The sequence below is a fragment of the Musca domestica genome, unplaced genomic scaffold (genome assembly GCF_030504385.1).
Source record: "Musca domestica strain aabys unplaced genomic scaffold, Musca_domestica.polishedcontigs.V.1.1 4, whole genome shotgun sequence".
Classification (NCBI taxonomy): domain Eukaryota; kingdom Metazoa; phylum Arthropoda; class Insecta; order Diptera; family Muscidae; genus Musca; species Musca domestica.
The window spans coordinates 10,988,655-11,011,971 of NW_026712328.1; the positions used below are offsets into that span (position 1 = coordinate 10,988,655).

Here is a 23,317-nt window from a genome sequence, read left to right on the forward strand (position 1 = left end):
TCTGACTTTAATTCCGCATTATTTTCTAATCTTTTTTCCAAGTTTATAAACCTCGCCATGGCTCTTTTATATGAATCTCCCAAATCTTTTTCTTCAATTAACGGCAAACGCACGACAAATCTTCCTGAATTGTCTCGGCGTGTTGTGTCTTCATATAACTTAAGGCAGTATTCGTCTTCTTCGGTCGTTTTTTCATCTTCTATTTCCTCTATTTCCCAGAACCTCTCAATTGTTGTTGTTGCTGCCGATTTCTTTATGTTCAATCCAGGATTTACTACTACTGTTCCAGATAAAATCCAACCCAACTTCGTATTTTGTCCCACAATTTGCTCATCGTGGCGAACTCCTTCTTCCAATATTTGTGAGTAAAGATCGGCTCCAATGACTAAATCGATTCTTTCCGGGCTGTTGAAATTTGGATCTGCCAAATTTACATTTCTCCATTTATCCACGTCATATTGAAACCTTCTGTCGGGATGTGCTGATGCAAGTGCTGGAAGGACTAGTGCTTCTGCCTTAATCATTATGTTGCTCAAAAATCTGGGTCGTAGTTCCAGTGCAACTTTAGATTTCGCCACGCCAACTAGGGTCTCTCCTAGACCTTGTAACCTCACTTCTGTCTTCTTCCTTGGTAGCTGCAACAGTTGAGCCGCGTCCTCTGATATGGATGTAATTTGTGATCCTTGGTCTATCAGCGCTTTGACTGTTACAAATTCTCCATGCAGTGATTTTATACGAACTTGGGCTGTTGCTAGCAGAACATTTGTTGTTGTATTGGTGGTCATTGCTTTCGTATGTCCTCTTCGCTCTAAATGCATCACTGTGATGTGATTCATTCCACACTTCTGGCATTTAATTTCATTGTAACATTTTTTATCCTTGTTGTGGCTTAAGCATCTGAGGCAGACCTGTGCTGATCTTGCCCAATTGTATCTTTCATTCGAAGATAACGCCGAAAATTTTCTGCACCATGCGATATCATGTCCGCTCATTTTACAGAACTTACATTGTTTTAATTCCGCTACCACTGCTGATTTTTCTTGGAGTTTGTACAGTCCTATGTTATTGTGTTTTCTGCCTACTGAAGCTTCCAAGGCTTGAAACTGCTGCTCCAGGAAGTCCATCACATCCTCAAGTTTTTGGATGTCCTTGGATTTCTTTACATTCTGCTCATAAAGAATAAGCCCATCCTTATCCAGTTTCCGTATAATTATTCGGGCTAAAATGGGATCCGCTTGCTCTAGGGGAATATCCATTGCTTTCAACGCCTGAATACTTTCATTTACATTGTCCAGCAAATTTCTTATGCTTATTGCTGACAGGCTGTTGATGTTTTGATGGTCCAGTATTCTATCTACCAATTTAGTGAATAAAATTCTCCTGTTGCCATATCTTTTTTCCAGTAATTCCCATGCTGCTTCATAATTTGCCTCGGTCACTTGAAGATGTTGCACCAAGCGAAATGCCTCTCCTTTTAGATTTGTCTTGAGGTAGTACAGTTTTTGAACTTTTGATAATTTGGAGTTTTCATCAATCATCTTTTTAAATAAATCGTGAAATGAACTCCACTCTTCCACATGACCACTAAAGGATGGTATTTGAACTCTTTTTAGTTCTACTTCCAGTGACTCCTCTTTAAGACCATCTATCCTTCTTATCATATCCTGCATTTTGCTCTCAAACTTTTCTTCAATTTCTTCAAATTCGAGATCTACCTCTTCCATTCCATGCACCGTTGAGAGCTCGAGATGCAATTTCCTAATTTCATCCATATGCTTCTCCCACGATGACTTCATGTACTCCAAAGCATATTTTGATAGTCCAGCTAAATCGCATTCAACGGCATCGGCGAGTTTGTTTACTTTTTTCCTGAATTGGTAGATGATTGCGCTTACTTTTATATTCGCCTGATTGCCCATTGGTGATGATTCTATATGGGTTTGTCTTTCTTCCTCATTTTCTCTTTTATTCTTCTCGAACATCAACATAAATTGTTGCATTTGTTGTTGCATCTGTTGTTGCATTTCCTCTTGGAAGGCCTTTAACTGTTGATCGAGCATTAGCCCATGCACTTCGGGCTCTGCTTCTTTTATTACCCTTTGCGGTTCTCGCTCGACCTCTTCTTCCAAACTCGCTAGGAGTTCCTTTGCTTTTCCATAGTTCAAGTTGATGAGATCCCAAACATTTTCTTTGAAATAGGGATCAGTGTTTTCGCCATGCACTCTCAGCATTTCGTGGTTCGTAGTGGCTTCCTTCATTTTGCTTTCCAGGGATCGTAGTGTGTCACCCATGGCTGCTTTCCGAACCATGCCTGCTTGCAGTTTTTCCTTAATCCCAATTACTTCTTTAAGGAGTAGGCTTTGGAGCTTATACAAGTTATGTCTCGACGCCATTTTTCCTTGTTTTGTGAAGCAAGTAAAATTTGTAGTTTTAGCTTCTTTTCTTTTAATGCCCCTGTGGCTTTTTTCAAAATTATTCTGTTTTATTTTTTTTGCTTTTGTTGCCCCTATGGCTTTTTTTGATTTTTTCTTTGCCCCTATGGCTTTTTTTGTTTTTTCTTTGCCCCTATGGCTTTTTTTTTTTTGTTTTTTATTTGCCCCTATGGCTTTTTTTTGTTTTGCCCCTATGGCTTTTTTTTTGTTTTTTATTTGCCCCTATGGCTTTTTTTGTTTTGCCCCTATGGCTTTTTTTTTCTGTTTTGTTTTTTTTTTACAAAAATATAATTCTCTTTTTTTTTTTGAAATATATTTTTGTGGCCGCTGGTTTTTTTTTTGTCGAAGGACCAATGTTAGCGGGAGAATCAAATTCTAGAACTTGTTTGTTCGTTTGTCAGTTTAATTCTAATTTTATTGAACAAAATGTATTACTTAAGTGCTAGTACACAACAGAAATCTTAGGGGGGTTTAATCTTATGCATCTACTTAAGGCTACAAACACTTGACATTTCTAATTCTATGCATAGGCCTAATGCAACACACAATTGCTGTGATCTATATTTACTCCCCAGCTGAGCGCATGTTTATGGGAGAATATTCTTTATTATCAATGCGTCTCCAGCAGCATGAAGTGTTATCATCCCTTATGCTCTTATCTTTCATGCACACACATTTACAAGTACTCTAGAATGTTGGGTTAAAATTACATAAACATTTTATAGCCTAAATCACTTAACGATCTAATTTATTGCAGCAGTCTTTCATGTTCATAGTTTTATGAACAGGCGCATTGCGGCAATCATGTGATCCCGCCTTAAGACAGAAAATTATCTGTGCAGGTCCACGTCTTCGTGTAGCCCCCATATAACGGTACCCCCCGATTTTCGGTATTTTTTTTATTTATTTATTTATTTATTCAATTTCCATTGTATAATACCAAAGCCTTCAAGGCCAATAAATAGTATTAACAATATAAAATATTCCTGAGTAAACTTAAAACTAATAACAATATCCATAACAAAATCTCATATATAATTGGCTCCCCAGCCATAACTACAAAAAATACTAAAAAAGGACAATATGCATCTATATACCATAAGCAACAATACAAAAAATATATGCCACCGTCATCAAAGAATTTAATAATAAAAGCTCACAAAAAAGGCACAATAGAAAATTTTTCAAAAGATAATTAAACAAAAAAAAGTACAGTAATATTACAACCACGTCTCCCTTCAACGAAGTAATCTCAAATGATTCAACAGTTTTAAGCGAAACGCATTGTTGGACTGTGAAAAAATTCTAAGTTCAACAGGCAAATAATTCCATATTCTAGCAACACGTATCACAAAGGACTTCTCAAAAGTAGTGTTAAATATCCTAGGTATAAAAATCTGAGTTGTCCTAGAAGACATATTAAAGCTAAACATATTATTTAGCAAAACAGGTACACCATTTTTCACAATCTTATAAAATGCACTTAAAATCCTACTGCAAACATATCGTTCAAAATCAACGCCCAAAAAACTCACAACATAACTCGAAATGTGCTCACGCCTTTTCACACCAAAGACGAATCGTACAATAGAGTTAACAATACGTCGCAACCTACAGGAAACACGATCAATCGTACCAGAAAATGTCTCTAAACCATAATTAACATGAGGCATAAGAAGTGCTGTAGCCAATCGTCTTCTAACCCACTGAGGAACATACATATTAGTTAAGTAGAGCTTGCGAATAATTCCAAAGACTTTACGTTGAACAGTGTCAACATGAGATTCAAATGAAAGCTTGTCATCAACCAAAATACCTAAAATTCTATGCTTGCTAACAAACACTACTGGATTCCGATCCAAAGTAATGTTAAGATCATACACACGACTTCCAAACATCATTGCTCTTGTTTTAAGAGTGTTTATTGTTAATGAATTGTCTGAAGACCACTGATTAAACCTAGCAAGGCAATTATTTATTCTGCTCTCAAAGGCAGCTGGGGAAGACGTATCGTCCTTCAAAATAAGATACACATCACCCGCAAATAAAACCGGCGTACAACTTAATCCACTAAAACACTCAGCAAGACTATTCACATAGAGGACAAACAGCAACGGACCCAGTACCGAACCCTGTGGCACACCACAAGTCAGAGAAAGTATTTCAGAAGATATTCCGTTATAAGAGACAAATTGCGATCTATCACTCAAATAAGACATTATAAGCTTACAAGCAGTATCAGAAAAATTAAATTCATTCTTAAGCTTTCTAATCAACATAGGATGTGTATAAGTTCGATACGTTCCACCACAACTTTCCAATGCTCGATCAATCACGGATGCTGATTGGCGCACAGGCATCTCCTCTACAACTCCCCTGGCGGAGACCGTAGTGAGCGGATCGTCGCTGGGCATTGGTTGTTGTCGGTAGGCTCACCTTGCTCTCATTGGAAGTAGTTGTAGTTGTAATTGTAGACAGACATGGGACCCTCAGCGGTCACTCAGAACCATTGCGTTCACTTGTCTTTAGTCTTTGAAGCGAAACCCATCACGGCCACTGTCGCCAACACCATATTGAAAAGAGGTAACTTTGTTGTTTGAAAAGAAAGAATCACCAATAAAACCATGAATTTATATTGAATTACACTAATTATATTTCTGTGTTTCATTTCTTGCATTTGTCTTTCTTTTTATCCTACACCACACACGCGTATCACCCGCACCTCACCAAACCTCTCACAACACATCACCTCACATCTCTCACCTACAAATCTCACATCATAATAACTCTGGGGAGTTTTGTTGTTGCTACCGCTCTCGAAGCCTTTCCCCCCACTCCCCTGAGTTAAACATTTGGTCGTATCGAGCCGGATTCGAGCCAAAATTTGTTGTCGTTTGTTTGGATGAAGAAATCACTGGATCCCTCTCATCATCACCAAAATATTTGACTAAGAAACAGGTACGTAAATTCAGTTTTCCATTTGAAGTGAGCTACCCGCGACGATTGTTCTACGCGTGTATTTGTTGCATTCAATATACTGTCCACTCTCGTCTTTGTACAAGAAAAAAAAATATTATTTGTACTGAACATCCAACGCCGCGGTGATCATACATTTGCCTTTCGTTTGAAAACAAGTCAGTTGTCGACTCGTATTAACACTTTTTGTGTTAATCAAGTGCATTTCCCTACACCAAGTAGCTTTATTGTTGTGAAAATACATGTAATTAGCTTCTCTTGTACTGATCAACACCAAATATTTGGTGTTGTTCTATTCTATTTCGTTTTGTAATCTCTTTGTTACGGACAGAGTTTTCTCAACAACCTCCTTCCATCGAGTTGTTGATGTTGTTTTATTCCCCCTCGTTCTTTCTCTATTCCCTCAATTTAGTTGGAGAAGAATTTTGCATCATCGCTTTGTCCATAACATAAATACATATTACACATTTGGTCGCTGTTGTTATCCCCCTTCACGTTTCAAAGGTAGAGCCCTTTAACGAGCAACACTCATTTGCAAAAACAACATTCTTGCAATAACCGACTATCTCACTGTCGGTTGGTTATTTTGTCGTGGTCGCCACCACACATTCACTGTTGTTGCAATTCCTTCTTCATTTGTTTTTTGAAAAATTGATCAGTTCTCACTTGAGAATTTACATTGCCAAAATTGCAACAACAATACTCCAACATTCCACGCGCCCTTTTTAAGCGTCGCCCGCTAGCAACATGAACTAGTTCGGCATCGGAAACTCGTCGATTCTCAGAGTTACAGTAACTAGTTCCACTTAAGACCCCTCACAGTGCAAACAACTGTAAACTTTAACATGGGGATGTCATACGAGGTAACCAATTGGCTCCCTTTGCATTACCTGTAGATGGTACTTTACTAGTTCCAGGTTTACAGTCATATACCAGTGACAAAAGACTAACCCTTACCAAGTTCCAAGTACACAGCCACAGACTAGTGTCAGCAGACTACCTTTTAACTAGTTCTATGTATACAGTTATGTACTAGTGTCATTTGACTATCCCTTATCTAGCATAAGCAGACCAATTTTAAACTGGTTTCCCATGAACTAGTTCAGTACCAATTATTGTTAGTGAAATTCTAATTTTTAGTTTTAATTAATTTTTTTATTGCAAACAAGTGAATACAAATATACCTTACTCTATAAAACTTGAACAAAAATAAATTAAATTTAATATTTATAAAAGCACTTGTATTGCTTTTCGCAGTTGTGTTTCAGGGGTGTCCGAATATTCTGTAACTGGTATTGAATGTGCAAAAAATAATGTTTAATGTATGAAAATGTAGAATATAAAAATAATGTTTATATACACCTTACCTAAAATAACGCTGTATATATTACTTAGGGACTTCAAACTTTTTTCCATGGTTTCCCTCAATATTATACTCGTAGTAATATTTGAACCGATAACATTTTTAAACATTTCGATATTTCCTCTCCTTTTATAATTGATGCTATAATCTTTACCTAAAAATTAACAAAAATTGTATATAATCTATGTTTGTTCAGTAATACATTTAAAAAATACTTACATATATGTATTGATTCTCAATATTTTTCATAAGTGATGGGGAACCTATTCGATAATGGTATCTCATCACTTTGAGATCGTAGCACCATCATCTTCAACTCAGCTAAAGCATCAGCTAAAATTTTGATTTGACCTATAGAGAAAACAAACAAATTAATAATTTGTAACAATTCTGAGAAGAATGCTATAATTTTACCTTGAATTACTTTTATTATTATTTTATTACTATTATTACTTATACTACTCATTCTTACCTTTTTATTTGTTATTTTCAACACTTTATAACTTATTTGCACAGAAAAATGATACTTCACTTCACAACGATCAGAATAAGAATGTTTTTTCCAAACAAAACGCACTTGCATTCCTCAAGAATAACGGTGCATTGTTTTTTTTATTGGTAATCTAAAAAAAACTATAAGTGGTTCTTGTTCGTAGAGATATCATTCAAATGTTCGTTTGGTTTTTTCGTGGTGGTTTTTATTTATGCACAACTGTCGCTTCTTTGCATTACTTGGGGACGAAAAGGTGTCAATTGGTTACCTTTGCATTACTTGGGGACACATTTGGTACTAGTCCGGCTTATATCTAGTATAGGACTGGTGAAATTGAGTTAAATGGAATTTTCATTGCCAGCGGGCGGTTAGATATTCAATAGAAATAACAACAAATTGTTTTGATCTCCAACTCTCACTGTTGGATCGTTTGTAGCGTCGGTTCTTGTGTGGGTGCGTAGCTGCTTACGCATAGTCATTTCTCTGCCGACGTCGCTTGTGTTTTATTCCTCTTTGTGCCATATCCGTTGTTGGTTCGGCACAGTGGAGTAAAACAGCATAATTTGTGAATTTTTATACCCTCCACCTTGGAAAGGAGGGTATATTAACTTTGTCATTCCGTTTGTAACATCCTTAAATATTCGTCTTAGACCCCATAAAGTATATATATTCATAATCAGCATAAAATTCTAAGTCGATTTAACGATGTCCGTCTGTCTGTCTGTCTGTCTGTCTGTTGAAATCACGATACAGCCCACATTATTTGACGTAGAGCTCCAAAATTTAGCAGAGCTATTTGCATTGTGTCTAGGATGGTTGGTATTGAAAATGAGATATATCGGTCCACGTTCTGGTATAGTCCCCATATAACGGTACCTCCCGATATTCGGTATTTTGATGATTTATGCCACGTTTTTTCACGGATTTGTCTTAAAATTGGTATTTGTAGGTCATAGCAGGTCCTTGAGCGTGTGGCAAAACATTGCATGTATGGGTCCAAAATTTGGTATAGCCCCCATATAACGGTACCTCCAGATATCCGGTAATTTGATGATTTTTGCAACATTTTTTCACGGATTTGTCTGAAAATCGGTATTTGTTGGTCATAATGGGTTCCAGCTCCGGTGGCGAAACATTGCATGTATGGGTCCATGATTTGGTATAGCCCTCATATAACGGTACCTCCCGATATTCGGTATTTTGGTGGTTTTTGCCACATTTTTTCACTGATTTGCCTAAAAATTGGTATTTGTGGGTCATAATGGGTCCTAGTTCGTGTGGCGAAACATTGTAATTATAGGTCCACGTTTTGGTATAGCCCCCATATAACGGGACCTCCCGATATTCGGTAATTTGATGATTTTTGCCACATTTTTTCACGGATTTGTCTGAAATTTGGTATTTGTTGGTCATAATTGGTTCCAGCTTCGGTAGCGAAACATTGCATGCATGGGTCCATTATTTGATATAGCCCCCATATAAAGGTACCTCCCGATATTCGGTATTTTGATGGTTTTTGCCACATTTTTTCACTGATTTGTCTAAAAATTGGTATTTGTGGGCCATAATGGGTCCTAGTTCGTGTGGCGAAACATTGTAATTATAGGTCCACGTTTTGGTGTAGCCCCCATATTACGGTACCTCCCCATAATCGGCATTTTAATGGTTTTTGCCACATTTCTTCTAATGTTTATTTTACCCTAAGGTGGAGGGTATTAAAAGTTTGGCCCGGCCGAACTTAATGTTTTTATACCCTCCACCATACTATGGAGGGTATATTAATTTTGTCATTCCGTTTGTAACTCCTCGAAATATTCATGTCAGACCCAACAAAGTATATATATTCTTGATCAGCGTAAAATTCTAAGACGATTTGGCCATGTCCGTCTGTCTGTCTGTGTGTCTGTCTGTCTGTCTGTCCGTCTGTCTGTCTGTCTGTTGTAATCACGCTATCTATCGAACAAATTGAGATAGAAGGCTAAAATTTTGCACACATGTATTTTTTTCCAGTAGGCAGGTTAAGTTCGTAAATGGGCCATGTAGGTCCAAGTTATCATATAGCCCCCATATAACGGTACCTCCCGATATTCGGTATTTTGATGATTTTAGCGACATTATTCACCGGAATTATTTCAAATTTGGCATTTGAAGTTTGTAATGGATGCTACAGCCTAAGACAGAAAATTATCTGTGTAGGTCCACGTCTTCCTGTAGCCCCCATATAACGGTACCCCCCGATATTCGGTTTTTCGATGATTTTAGCGACATTGTTTACCGGAATCGTTTCAAATTTGGTATTTGAAGTTCGTAATGGATACTACATCCTAAATCAAAAAATGAGCCATGTAGGTCCACGTCTTCATATAGCCCCCATATAACGGTACCCCCCGATATTCGGTATTTTAATGATTTTAGCGACATTATTTACAGGGATTGTTTCAAATTTCGTATGTGAAGTTCGTAATGGATACTTCAGCCCATGCCAGAAAATTGTCTGCGCAGGTCCACGTCTTCGTATAGCCCCCATATAACGGTACCCCCCATATTCGGTATTTTGACGATTTTAGCTACATTATAAACAGATTTTTCTTCAAGTTTCGCATTTAAATATTGTAATAATTTATGACAAAAGTTGCCTATGCAGGCCCACGTCGTCGTATAAGCATTCGGTATTTTTAAGATTTTAACAGAATTTTTAACGGGTTTTATTTTTTGGAAATTGCCAAATTTGTACCAAATGGTGGAGGGTATTAGAAGTTCGGCCCGGCCGAACTTACAGCTTTTTTACTTGTTTTAATTTATTTTAGAAATTATTTTTCGATAATTTTCTGAAATATTTTTGACTAGTAGTAGGGTTTTTGGAATTTTTTGATAAATTCACCCTACATTCGGCATTCTTTGCAGACATATTTAGTGAAACATATTGGTTAAAATTAATAGTTTTTCGGTTAATTTTACAACATTTTTAGATTTTGTTTAACTTCTGCTTGCAATTGCAACTCTACGTAGGGTTTTTGGAATTTTTTTGATAAATTCACCCTACATTCGGCATTCTGTGCATATATTTAAGCAGCACATGTTAGTTGAATCTGTTTGTTTTTGTTTTTACGTAATTGTTTGGGTAAATAAATCACAGTTGTTTACACTATTTGTGACTCTCTGTAGGGTTTTGGGTATTTTTTGGAAGAATACACCCTACTTTCGGCATAATCTTGCAAAAATTGTCAAATTTTGCATAATATATTCTGTAGAACTACACAATTTTGCAGGACTCTTGTAAAAACTTTGACAAAAATCTCGAGTTGGTTGTAAGATTTTTGGAATTGGGACATATGTTGTACAAACCCTTAATTAATTATTAATTACCTTAACTTTGTTAATATTGGAGCAATTTTAGTCTTTTTAAATTTTGTAGTTTTTGCCATATAGGAAAAGTTTTCCTAAATTTTCTCCTATTTATCCTTGTTTTCATTCCCAATTTTACCAAATTCGTGGAGGTTTTTTGAGGGAGCTTTTTATTTCTCGTAGTTGCATTTGTTTGCTTTGTTTTTCCGTCTAATCCACGTAACAGAATGTCGATAACACCAGTTACTCGATTAATTAGAGCTACTAACACTGTTCTCAAGTCTGTTGAATACTTCGAACAGATAAATGAATCCCAGTTTACAGTATTTAATCTTGAAGTCCGTATTTCGGAAATACGAGAATTGTGGGAAAAGGTTTTGTTCACCTACGCTGAGTGTAAAAACTACCTCACGGCATCGGAGACTGCACAGACTGACCATTTTGATGTCGTTGAGGATAAGTACAATAATGCATTTATTGCATATCATTGGTGTTTGACCACCATAAACAAGCATCTTGTCCGCCTTAAATCCCCACTCAATGAAATTGGCTCTCCTGCTGAGGCTCCTCAGTCCTTACCTGCTCCCAGTTCTAACGTACCAAACACAGCTATTTGTAATGAATCTAATAGAACACCACCTTCAAGCTTGCTTTCGAGCGAACCTCTCTTATCGGTTCCTGTGAAGTCTGTTTCTCCACCCGTTGATACTTGTTCCAAATCTTCTGCCACCAATACTTGCTCCAGTCCGCCTTTCGATTGCAATAATTTCGCCCTACCTCCACTTGAAATAGAAGTCTTTGCAGGCGATTTTGTGTCTTGGCCCACGTTTCGGGATTTATTTACCACCCTATTTGTGAAAAATGCACGCCTTTCAGATATTGAAAGGCGTGCATTTAGCTTGGAAAGCTTTGTCGGATGTGTATGATAATAAGCGCATCGTGGTAAATAGTCACATTAAACGTTTATTCGAGCTTCCTACCTTTGAAAAAGAGAATTGCTATTGTTTGAAAATTATTCAAAATGGAATTAATAGTTGTCTTGCTGCAATGGCCGTCTATGACGTCGCCACGGATCAGTGGGATCCAATTATTGTACATATTTGTTTGCAGCGTTTGCCCTTAAACACCTTGACTTTGTGGGAGCAAAGTATCAAAAATAAGTCGTTGTTGCCTTCCTGGCCAGACCTAGATGCTTTTCTCACAGAAAGAATACAAACTTTACAATGTATTCAAAATTTGTGTAAAAATCCATCCACCAACGTTGTTTCTCCCAATTCCTCGTTGTCATCAAAGAATGTTACTTCTAGACCTACAAAGAAATCGTTATTGCCAAAAAGCGTTGAACTTTCTTGCTGCTCCACTAGATCGTTGGCATCAGAGCATGTTTGTACATCTAGTTTCACCATTAAAAAGCCATTGGCACATGGGCCAAAAACTGTGCGTGTCCCTCGGTCTACTAAATCATTGTCGAATAGTAATTGTCCCATTTGTTCTAACCAGAGTCATGTTCTTCGACTCTGCCCAACCTTTATAAATCTTTCGTTTGAGGACAAATTTTCGATTGTCAAGAAGAATAAGTGTTGTATAAATTGCCTATCTCGTGGTCATGCTGTTAAAAATTGTCACAGCACAAATAGTTGCAAATCGTGTAAACAAAGGCATCACAGCCTCCTTCACCGGCCACAAATTACTAGAGTTGTTTCAACATCGCAAAAAGTAGTTTTGAAATCTAAGAAGGTACCTCCGGCTTTTACCAAAGTCAAAAGTCGAGGTCCAAATCCCCCTCCGACTTTTACGAAGGTCAAAAGTCGAGTTCCAAAGCCCTCTAAAACGCACCCTCTCTCTGCAAAAAATAATTCGAACAGCCAGTCTCCCAACACCATTGAAGATAATGTGCTTCTGGGGACTGCACTAGTTAATATGGTTCATAATGGAAAAAGTCATACTGCCCGTGCTATAGTAGACCCTTCTTCTAAGGTATCAATTGTTAGCAAGAAACTCAAAAATGCACTTGGCATTACAACTCGTGTTTTAGCAAAATCTAAATCTAACAAGTAAAAAAACATTAAGTTCGGCCGGGCCAAACTTTTAATACCCTCCACCTTAGGGTAAAAGAAACATTAGAAGAAATGTGGCAAAAACCATTAAAATGCCGATTATGGGGAGGTACCGTAATATGGGGGCTACACCAAAACGTGGACCTATAATTACAATGTTTCGCCACACGAACTAGGACCCATTATGGCCCACAAATACCAATTTTTAGACAAATCAGTGAAAAAATGTGGCAAAAACCATCAAAATACCGAATATCGGGAGGTACCTTTATATGGGGGCTATATCAAATAATGGACCCATGCATGCAATGTTTCGCTACCGAAGCTGGAACCAATTATGACCAACAAATACCAAATTTCAGACAAATCCGTGAAAAAATGTGGCAAAAATCATCAAATTACCGAATATCGGGAGGTCCCGTTATATGGGGGCTATACCAAAACGTGGACCTATAATTACAATGTTTCGCCACACGAACTAGGACCCATTATGACCCACAAATACCAATTTTTAGGCAAATCAGTGAAAAAATGTGGCAAAAACCACCAAAATACCGAATATCGGGAGGTACCGTTATATGAGGGCTATACCAAATCATGGACCCATACATGCAATGTTTCGCCACCGGAGCTGGAACCCATTATGACCAACAAATACCGATTTTCAGACAAATCCGTGAAAAAATGTTGCAAAAATCATCAAATTACCGGATATCTGGAGGTACCGTTATATGGGGGCTATACCAAATTTTGGACCCATACATGCAATGTTTTGCCACACGCTCAGGGACCTGCTATGACCTACAAATACCAATTTTAAGACAAATCCGTGAAAAAACGTGGCATAAATCATCAAAATACCGAATATCTGGAGGTACCGTTATATGGGGACTATACCAGAACGTGGACCGATATATCTCATTTTCAATACCAACCATCCTAGACACAATGCAAATAGCTCTGCTAAATTTTGGAGCTCTACGTCAAATAATGTGGGCTGTATCGTGATTTCAACAGACAGACGGACAGACAGACAGACAGACGGACAGACAGACAGACGGACATCGTTAAATCGACTTAGAATTTTATGCTGATTATGAATATATATACTTTATGGGGTCTAAGACGAATATTTAAGGATGTTACAAACGGAATGACAAAGTTAATATACCCTCCTTTCCAAGGTGGAGGGTATAAAAAGGAAGTTTGCTCTCTGAAGTTGTCCTCCCCTAAAAATGCATCTAAGACTGTAGAAACGAATGCATTAGTCTTACCAAACATTAAGGGGAAGTTGTTTTTGTCACCATCTATTAGCAATTTGAAGACTCGGATTCCTAACATAGATTTAGCGGATTCTTCCGATAATAGCTCAATAGATTTGCTACTTGGCGCTGACTTATATCCTAAAATTTTAGAAGCTGAACCTCCAAAAATAGTTTTGGATTCTTTGCTGGCCCAAAAGTCTATTTTCGGGTATATCCTTACCGGTTCAGTGCCTCCCGCGACTGCAACCTAATCTTGCATCACGAATTGAAATCGACCAATTTAAAAAAAAAACAAGTAAAAAAACATTAAGTTCGGCCGGGCCAAACTTTTAATACCCTCCACCTTAGGGTAAAAGAAACATTAGAAGAAATGTGGCAAAAACCATTAAAATGCCGATTATGGGGAGGTACCGTAATATGGGGGCTACACCAAAACGTGGACCTATAATTACAATGTTTCGCCACACGAACTAGGACCCATTATGGCCCACAAATACCAATTTTTAGACAAATCAGTGAAAAAATGTGGCAAAACCATCAAAATACCGAATATCGGGAGGTACCTTTATATGGGGGCTATATCAAATAATGGACCCATGCATGCAATGTTTCGCTACCGAAGCTGGAACCAATTATGACCAACAAATACCAAATTTCAGACAAATCCGTGAAAAATGTGGCAAAAATCATCAAATTACCGAATATCGGGAGGTCCCGTTATATGGGGGCTATACAAAAACGTGGACCTATAATTACAATGTTTCGCCACACGAACTAGGACCCATTATGACCCACAAATACCAATTTTTAGGCAAATCAGTGAAAAAATGTGGCAAAAACCACCAAAATACCGAATATCGGGAGGTACCGTTATATGAGGGCTATACCAAATCATGGACCCATACATGCAATGTTTCGCCACCGGAGCTGGAACCTATTATGACCAACAAATACCGATTTTCAGACAAATCCGTGAAAAAATGTTGCAAAAATCATCAAATTACCGGATATCTGGAGGTACCGTTATATGGGGGCTATACCAAATTTTGGACCCATACATGCAATGTTTTGCCACACGCTCAAGGACCTGCTATGACCTACAAATACCAATTTTAAGACAAATCCGTGAAAAAACGTGGCATAAATCATCAAAATACCGAATATCGGGAGGTACCGTTATATGGGGACTATACCAGAACGTGGACCGATATATCTCATTTTCAATACCAACCATCCTAGACACAATGCAAATAGCTCTGCTAAATTTTGGAGCTCTACGTCAAATAATGTGGGCTGTATCGTGATTTCAACAGACAGACAGACAGACAGACGGACAGACAGACAGACAGACAGACAGACGGGCAGACAGACAGACGGACATCGTTAAATCGACTTAGAATTTTATGCTGATTATGAATATATATACTTTATGGGGTCTAAGACGAATATTTAAGGATGTTACAAACGGAATGACAAAGTTAATATACCCTCCTTTCCAAGGTGGAGGGTATAATAATCGTATCATTAACGAAATTTGCTGAAAACATGAATTATTTGCGCTAAATATTGAAATTGTAGACCGAATCTATCGGTAATTCGGTAATCGCTTAGATGAAAATACGAAAATCTGCAACTATAGCGCACTTAGGAATCTGAATTTACGTTCTCTCCTAACTTATAATAAAGTTATATTAATTGCTAGACTCGTAGTTCTAGCAAGGGGGCCGGAATGTATAAGTTCGATACGTTCCACCACAACTTTCCAATGCTCGATCAATCACGGATGCTGATTGGCGCACAGGCATCTCCTCTACACCTCCCCTGGCGGAGACCGTAGTGAGCGGATCGTCGCTGGGCATTGGTTGTTGTCGGTAGGCTCACCTTGCTCTCATTGGAAGTAGTTGTAGTTGTAATTGTAGACAGACATGGGACCCTCAGCGGTCACTCAGAACCATTGCGTTCACTTGTCTTTAGTCTTTGAAGCGAAACCCATCACGGCCACTGTCGCCAACACCATATTGAAAAGAGGTAACTTTGTTGTTTGAAAAGAAAGAATCACCAATAAAACCATGAATTTATATTGAATTACACTAATTATATTTCTGTGTTTCATTTCTTGCATTTGTCTTTCTTTTTATCCTACACCACACACGCGTATCACCCGCACCTCACCAAACCTCTCACAACACATCACCTCACATCTCTCACCTACAAATCTCACATCATAATAACTCTGGGGAGTTTTGTTGTTGCTACCGCTCTCGAAGCCTTTCCCCCCACTCCCCTGAGTTAAACAGGATGAGATACCGAATTAAATGCCTTAGTAAGATCTAAAGACACCACTACTGTATTTCTGTTCAAATTTGAATACCCCTAATCTCATCAGTCATATAGAGTAACAATCCTGTTGCACTGTGATTTTTACGGAAAGCAAACTGCCCGTTATAAATATATCTCCTTACGTGTGATAATATTTGAACCTTCATAATGTGTTCTCAAACTTTAGAAAGCACTGGAAGAATAGATATTGGTCTAAGTTCGTCAGGGCTGCTTACTACACTACTTTTAGGTATTGGGACCACACGAGCTGTCTTCCACAAAAGGGGGTACGCAGATGTCATGAAAATATAATTAAACACGTCCAAGACATAATCAGAAATGTATGAAAAAATGAGCTTCAAGAAATCGGGCGGTATACCATCTACTTCAATAGATTTAGATTTGATTTTACATAGCGCTATAAAAATGTCATCAACATGAACACAACTAAAGGAGAACCCAGCATCTGATCCAGTAAACTCCGGCATATTATCATTGACCTGCAAGTTATAACCAATAAATGATGCATTTGCAACATTAACATCAATATCAAAATCTTCCTCCATGCAACCTGAACTCCTCAAAAAGCGCCAGAGGGCCGATGACCCCAATGCGTTAAATTTCCGATAGTAAAATCGTCTGCGTTCGCGTCGGATAAGAGATTTCGCCTTATTACGGCACTTACAAAAAATTTTCCAATTCTCCCGACTCTTGTCACTTAGATAGACTCTAAAAGCTAGATCACGGATAGAACAAGCCAAAGTAATGCAGTTGGATTTAATCCAATTATCACCACTACTAATCCTTTTGCGAACAACAGGAACAAACTCAAATAATTTCATAACAAGGGAAGATAATAATTGATTGATGATTTAAGCGACATTATTTAGCGAAATCGTTCCAAATTTGGTATTTGAAGTTCGTAATGGATACTACGGCCTAAGACAGAAAATTGTCTGTGCAGGTCCACATCTTCATATAGCCGCATATACCGTACCCCCCGATATTCGGTATTTTGATGACTTTAGCGACATTATTTATCGGGATTGTTTCAAATTTCGCATGTGAAGTTCGTAATGGATACTTCAGCCCATGCCAGAAAATTGTCTGTGCAGGTCCACGTTTTCGAATAGCCCCATATAACGGTAACCCCCCCCCCCCATATTCCGTATTTTAAATGATTTTAACTACATTATAAACAGGTTTTTCTTCAAGTTTCACATTTAAATTATTGTAATAACTTATGACAAAATATGCCTATGCAGGCCCACGTCGTCGTATAAGAACTCGGTATTCTTAAGATTTTAACAGAATTTTTAACGGATTTTATTTTTTGGAAATTGCCAAATTTGTACCAAATGGTGGAGGGTATTAAAAGTTCGGCCCGGCCGAACTTACAGCTTTTTTACTTGTTGTTCCCAATTCCGTTACTTATTTCAAATTTCATTAAAATTGGACGTACATATCGTGTTTGGTGCACCAAATACATGAAATCGGCCGAAAATGTGTATGGGAGCTATATCAAAATCTGAACCGATTTCAATATAATTTGATAAATTTATTTTCGGATCGAATTCCGTCACACATTCCAAATTTCATTGGAATCTAACGTTAATATCGTGTTTGAGGCATCAAACAAACGAAATTGGTCGAAAATATATATGATAGCTATATCCAAATCTAAACCGATTTCAATATAATTTGGCAAATTTATTTTTGTTCCAAATTCCGTTACGCATTCCAAATTTGGAGACTTTATCTGCAATCGATCAACAGATATCTATATATATAAAAATCAATTGTTGTTTGTTGGTAACGGAATCAGTTGAAAACGGCTGGACCGATTTGCATAATTTTTTGTACAAAGGTTCGTCATACCCCGAGTTATGTTTTTAAAGTATTGATCACGCCTACTTTTATGCCCACTATCTTGATTTATCTAAAATCTTTATATTTGCCAGATAATGAAGATATCGGTTTGAAAATTATTACACGAGTTACTGTTGACTTTCCCTCCAAACTTAGGAATTTATTTGGGCGCCAGGGAACTGACCACGCATACTTCTAATCTGTCTATATATAAGGAAGTTGTGTTAGTTACTACGCTTATAACTCAAGAACCGCTGATCTGATTTCAACGATTTACACAAATTCGGAATTGTCTCTTGGCAGAAAAGGATAAAATCCAAAAAAAAAAAAAACGCGTAAAAATGTGAAATTTTAAAATTTTCATTTTGACTTTTGAAGTGTACAATAGTAATGTTTTATTTTGCATGATTTTTTTTCCATTTAGACTTACTATTTCGGAATGTACATTTGTAGTGTTTTTTTTTTGAATTCTAATATGATTTGTAGTCTTTTTGGGTAAAAAGCGACGAAAATTATGGAGTGGCGGAACTGAATAGATGATGTCAAAATAATTTAACGTGGTGAAACCAAAATTTGCACAATTCATACAACTTCGGAATAGAATCTTGCAAAACAAATTGCGTAAAATATGACAATAAAAATATAAAAGAAAAAATCCTTTTGGCGTGAAATTTTTTCAATTTAAAACTATATAGAATTGTACATTTTTTATTGTTTTGAATTCTGAATGAATAATATCAAAAATGAAATAGTACGCAATAAGATGTTAAATGGCGATCTTTCATGTCTGAAATTGGCATTTAGCTTTCAACTTCAACGACAAAACGTTATGGGGCTCATTTCAACACGTGGACCTACCTACTTCTATCACATGACAATAATCCGTCCAATGAGAACTCAATATGCAAAATTCATTGGGACTGCAATTAGTGAAATACCGAATATAAAGGGAAAAGGATTTCTATTCATTCAGAAATTCTTCCTAAACTTTCACGATACCTTAAATCACTTTTTCAGTTCATGATATGGGCCATAAACCCCGGATAAGGATACAACCCGTTTTCAAGTATATCTTACATTTTAACCATATTTTCATACTAATTTCGGCAAATGTTGGTAATTTGGGAAGAAACCATCTATGCAAAAACTGATCACGTTTTGTATACCGGACATTTGTTTAATCGTCTTTGAATTATACTATGATAAAAGATATGGAAATTATGGGGCCTCCAACGCGCAATTTCAATGACAAATAATTCATATTACTTTAAAAACAAGTAAAAAAATTAAGTTCGGCCGGGCAGAATTATTACTATCATCCATCTGAGGGTAAAGGAAACATTTTTATATAAAAGTATCTAAATTCAAGCGTGTTTCACTTTAAACTTCATATACCAGTAAGACTGTTTGAATAATGCAGTTAACTTATCAAAAAACCATAAAGTGAATGAGGCCGTTATATGGGGCCATACCAAAACGGGAACATCTGTGGACAATTTTATACTTCAAGGATTGTCATCTATCAAACCTTCTAAAATACCAAATTTGAAACAATTATACGCGTAAATGTTTGGATTATCAACATACCCAATATAGATACGTATCGCTATATGTGTTAGACAACTCCGAGGAGAAATGTGGCAAAAATCATCAAAATACCGAATTTCTAGAGATACCGTTATATGGGGACTATACCAAAACGTGAACCGATAGATCATTTTCAATACCAACCATCCTATACACAATAAAAATTCTTCGGCTAAAGTTTGACGCTATACGTCAAATAATGTGGGCTGTATCGTAATTTAAACAAACAGACATACAGACGGACAAATCGACTTAGAGTTTTATGCTGATTATGAATATATATATGCATATTTAACGAACATTTAGTGATGTTACAAATGGAATGAAAAGTTAATATACCCTCCTTTCCAAGGTGGATGATATAATAGCATTAAAGAATAAAATTACGGGCCGGCAACGCGGACCGGGCCAGCTAGTATATATATATAAATCAATTGTTGTTTGTTGGTAACGGAATCAGTTGAAAACGGCTGGACCGATTTGCATAATTTTTTGTACAAACGTTCGTCATACCCTGAGTTAGGTTTTTAAAAAAAATATTGACCACGCCTCCTTTTACGCCCACTATTACGATTTATCTAAAATCTTTACATTTGCCAAAATAGTGAAGATATCGGTTTGAGAATTATTACACGAGATGCTGTTGGCTTTTATCCAACCCTAAGTACTTATTTAGGGGCTGAGGAACGCGCCTACTTTTAAATCTATCTCTCTATATGTAAAATAAAGTTGTGCTAGTTACTACTCTTATAACATAAAGACCGTCGGTCTGATTTTAACGATTTAGACAAATTCGGAATTGCCTCTTGGCAGAAAAGAATAAAATCCAAAAAAATCGCGTAAAAATGTGAAATTTGAACATTTTTATGTTGACTTTTAAAATGTACAATAGTAATGTTTTATAGTGCATATTTTTTCCATTTTGACTTACTATTTTCGAATATACATTTGTAGCGTTTTTTTTTTTTTTTTTGAATTCTAATATGATGTGTAGGTTTTTTTTTGGGTAGTATAAAACCACAACTGTTATTTATAGAGTTTATGTATTTATTCGTAATACCCAATAAATACATAAAATCTATAAATAAAAATTTTATCCGTTGTCGCTTTATATGAAATCGGGAAAAATCGACAATTTTTCAATGGAATCGAATTTCAAAATAATAGTACATTCTACCGACAAACTTCGTAAGGACCTTTAAAAATTTGCCGCAAAAAATCAGCGAACTAGTTGAAGATTTCTTTTTCTAAATTGAAGTGTACATTTTTTTATTGGTTTGAATTCTAAATGAAAAATATTAAAAATGAAATGAGGGCGCAATACGATGTTAAATGCTTTCTACTCCAGGACCTACATCGTGCTTCAGCTGGAAGATGCGAACACATTTAAACAAACAAAAATGACCGAAGAAGCGTTATGGGGTTAATTTCAAAACAATAAATCGTCAAATGAGAACACAAAATGCAAAATACATTGGGACTGCAATCATTCAAATATTGACTATAAATAACGCAAAATAGAAATTCTACCTAAACATTCAAGATACCTTTAATCGCTTTGGCAGGTCATGATATGGGTCATAACCCCTGATAATGGAACAACCCGATTTCAAGTATATTCTACATTTTAACCATATTTTTCGTACTGATTTTAGCTTATGTTGATAATTTAAGAAGAAACCATCTTTGCAAAAAATTATCACGTTGTGGTATCACCATCGTATGATTTAAGGTATTTTCGGGGTCTTGGCCACTTTTTTCATTTTTTGGCCCTTATTTGATATCTTTGTTTCTAAGGGGGAAGAAAACCTATTCTTATAAATTTTTATTTTTCGGAAAGGTGCGCATCTTAGTCTTGAGGCTACCTGGGGTAAAAAACTCTGGGGTAGAAAAACATCTTACAGATAATTATCCTCATAGGAATTTATTTTAGTACAGTCCCCACGTTAGTTAACCCCCAAGTCCACTTTCCCAACCAATGTGTGGTCAGAAAAGAAAAATTGGTATTCTATTGAATTTGTAACCCCCAAGAAAATATTGGTTAGGAACGTAGATTTGTGATGTACGTCTATATGAAATAAACTCCGAAATGTCAATCTGGGACTCATTCAGTCGGAAATTGTGACAGAAACATGAAAACAATACGAAATTATAAAGTAACTTTATTGGATCTCCACCGCACAATTTAAATGACAAATAATTAATGCCCATCTTACGGTAATCGGAGTAAAAGAGTAATTTTTTTTGCTATTCTGGCAACATTCTGCCTTCATGTATGGGGTGGACACCACTATATATATATATATATATATATATATATATATATATAACTGTGCGCTTCACATATATATGGGAGCTATATCCATCTAAAACGATTTCCATATAATTTGTCAAATTAATTTTTTGCTTCAAATCCCATTCCACATTTCAAATTCCGGGGCGCTTCGCAACCCTTATATACCAATATTTTGCTTTGGAATATACAACGTTTTTTTTCCTTCAGGGACGGTCTACCAAAGTCGAGGAACATGCTAAATATAGCCCTCTTACACTTATACTTCCTTGTGATTTACTAATTGTCATAGCAAATGATACAAAAAACGGCATTTTAAAGTTGAACTGCATTTCTGTTGGTATTAGAGGGATTCGAATTTCATTGGAATCGGACATACATATCGTGTTAGGTCTACCAAATATACGAAATAGACCGAAAATATATATTAGCTATATTCAAACCTGAACCAATTTCAATATATTTCGGCAAGTTAATTTTTGTACCAAATTCCGTTACAGATTCTAAGTTTCATTGAAATTGGTAATACAAATCGTGTTTGGTGTATTAAATACCTGAAGTCGAAATAGGTGGAAGCTATATCCAAAACTCAACCGATTTCAATATAATTTCTCAAACACATTGAAAAAATTGAAGACTATCTATAACCGATAAAATCTCATAAAAAATCTCATAAAAATCTGAATTTAAACAAGTTAAAAAGCAGTAAGTTCGGCCGGGCCGAACTTTGAATACCCTCCACCATTTGGAACGAATTTGGAAATAAAATCCTGAAAAAATTTTTGTAAAATTTTAAAAATACCGAATATTGCCGTTATATTGGTGCCTATACGACGTGGACCCACACAGGCATTATTTGTCATGAGTCATTACCAAATTCAAATTCGGAACTTGAAATAAACGCGAATAATGTAGCTAAAATCATCAAAGTATAGAATATAGGGAGGTACCGTTATATCGGAGCTGTGCGAAGACCTGAACCTGCGTAGACAATTTTTTGTCATATTCTGTAGCATCCATTACGAACTTCACATACGAAATTTGGAACGATTTCGCTAAATAACGTCGCTAAAATCATTAAAATACCGAATATCGGGGGGTACCGTTATATGGGGGCTATATGAAGACGTGGACCTACATGGCTCATTTTTTGATTTAGGATGTAGTATCTATTACGAACTTCAAATACCAAATATGAAACGATTCCGGTAAATAATGTCGCTAAAATCATCAAAATCGGCGGGTACCGTTATATGGGGGCTATACGAAGACGTGGACCTGCACAGACAATTTTCTGGCATGGGCTGAAGTATCCATT

The 23,317-nt window shown here is 36.5% G+C and overlaps 1 protein-coding gene and 1 long non-coding RNA gene across 3 annotated transcripts in view; one reads left to right on the plus strand and one right to left on the minus strand.

Annotated features, from left to right (window-relative positions):
• LOC131804147 (uncharacterized) overlaps positions 1 to 23,317 on the plus strand; it is a 164,076-nt gene that overhangs the window by 107,377 nt on the left and 33,382 nt on the right. The window lies entirely within an intron of this gene.
• LOC131804150 (uncharacterized) lies at positions 6,589 to 7,624 on the minus strand. 2 transcript variants are annotated; one of them, XR_009342914.1, is made up of 4 exons: positions 7,244 to 7,624; positions 6,991 to 7,122; positions 6,776 to 6,925; positions 6,598 to 6,697 (listed from the first exon to the last, which is right to left on the minus strand). It is a non-coding gene; the product is annotated as an uncharacterized LOC131804150 (long non-coding RNA). The 2 variants fall into 2 exon arrangements; XR_009342913.1 differs by having other exon boundaries at positions 6,589 to 6,925.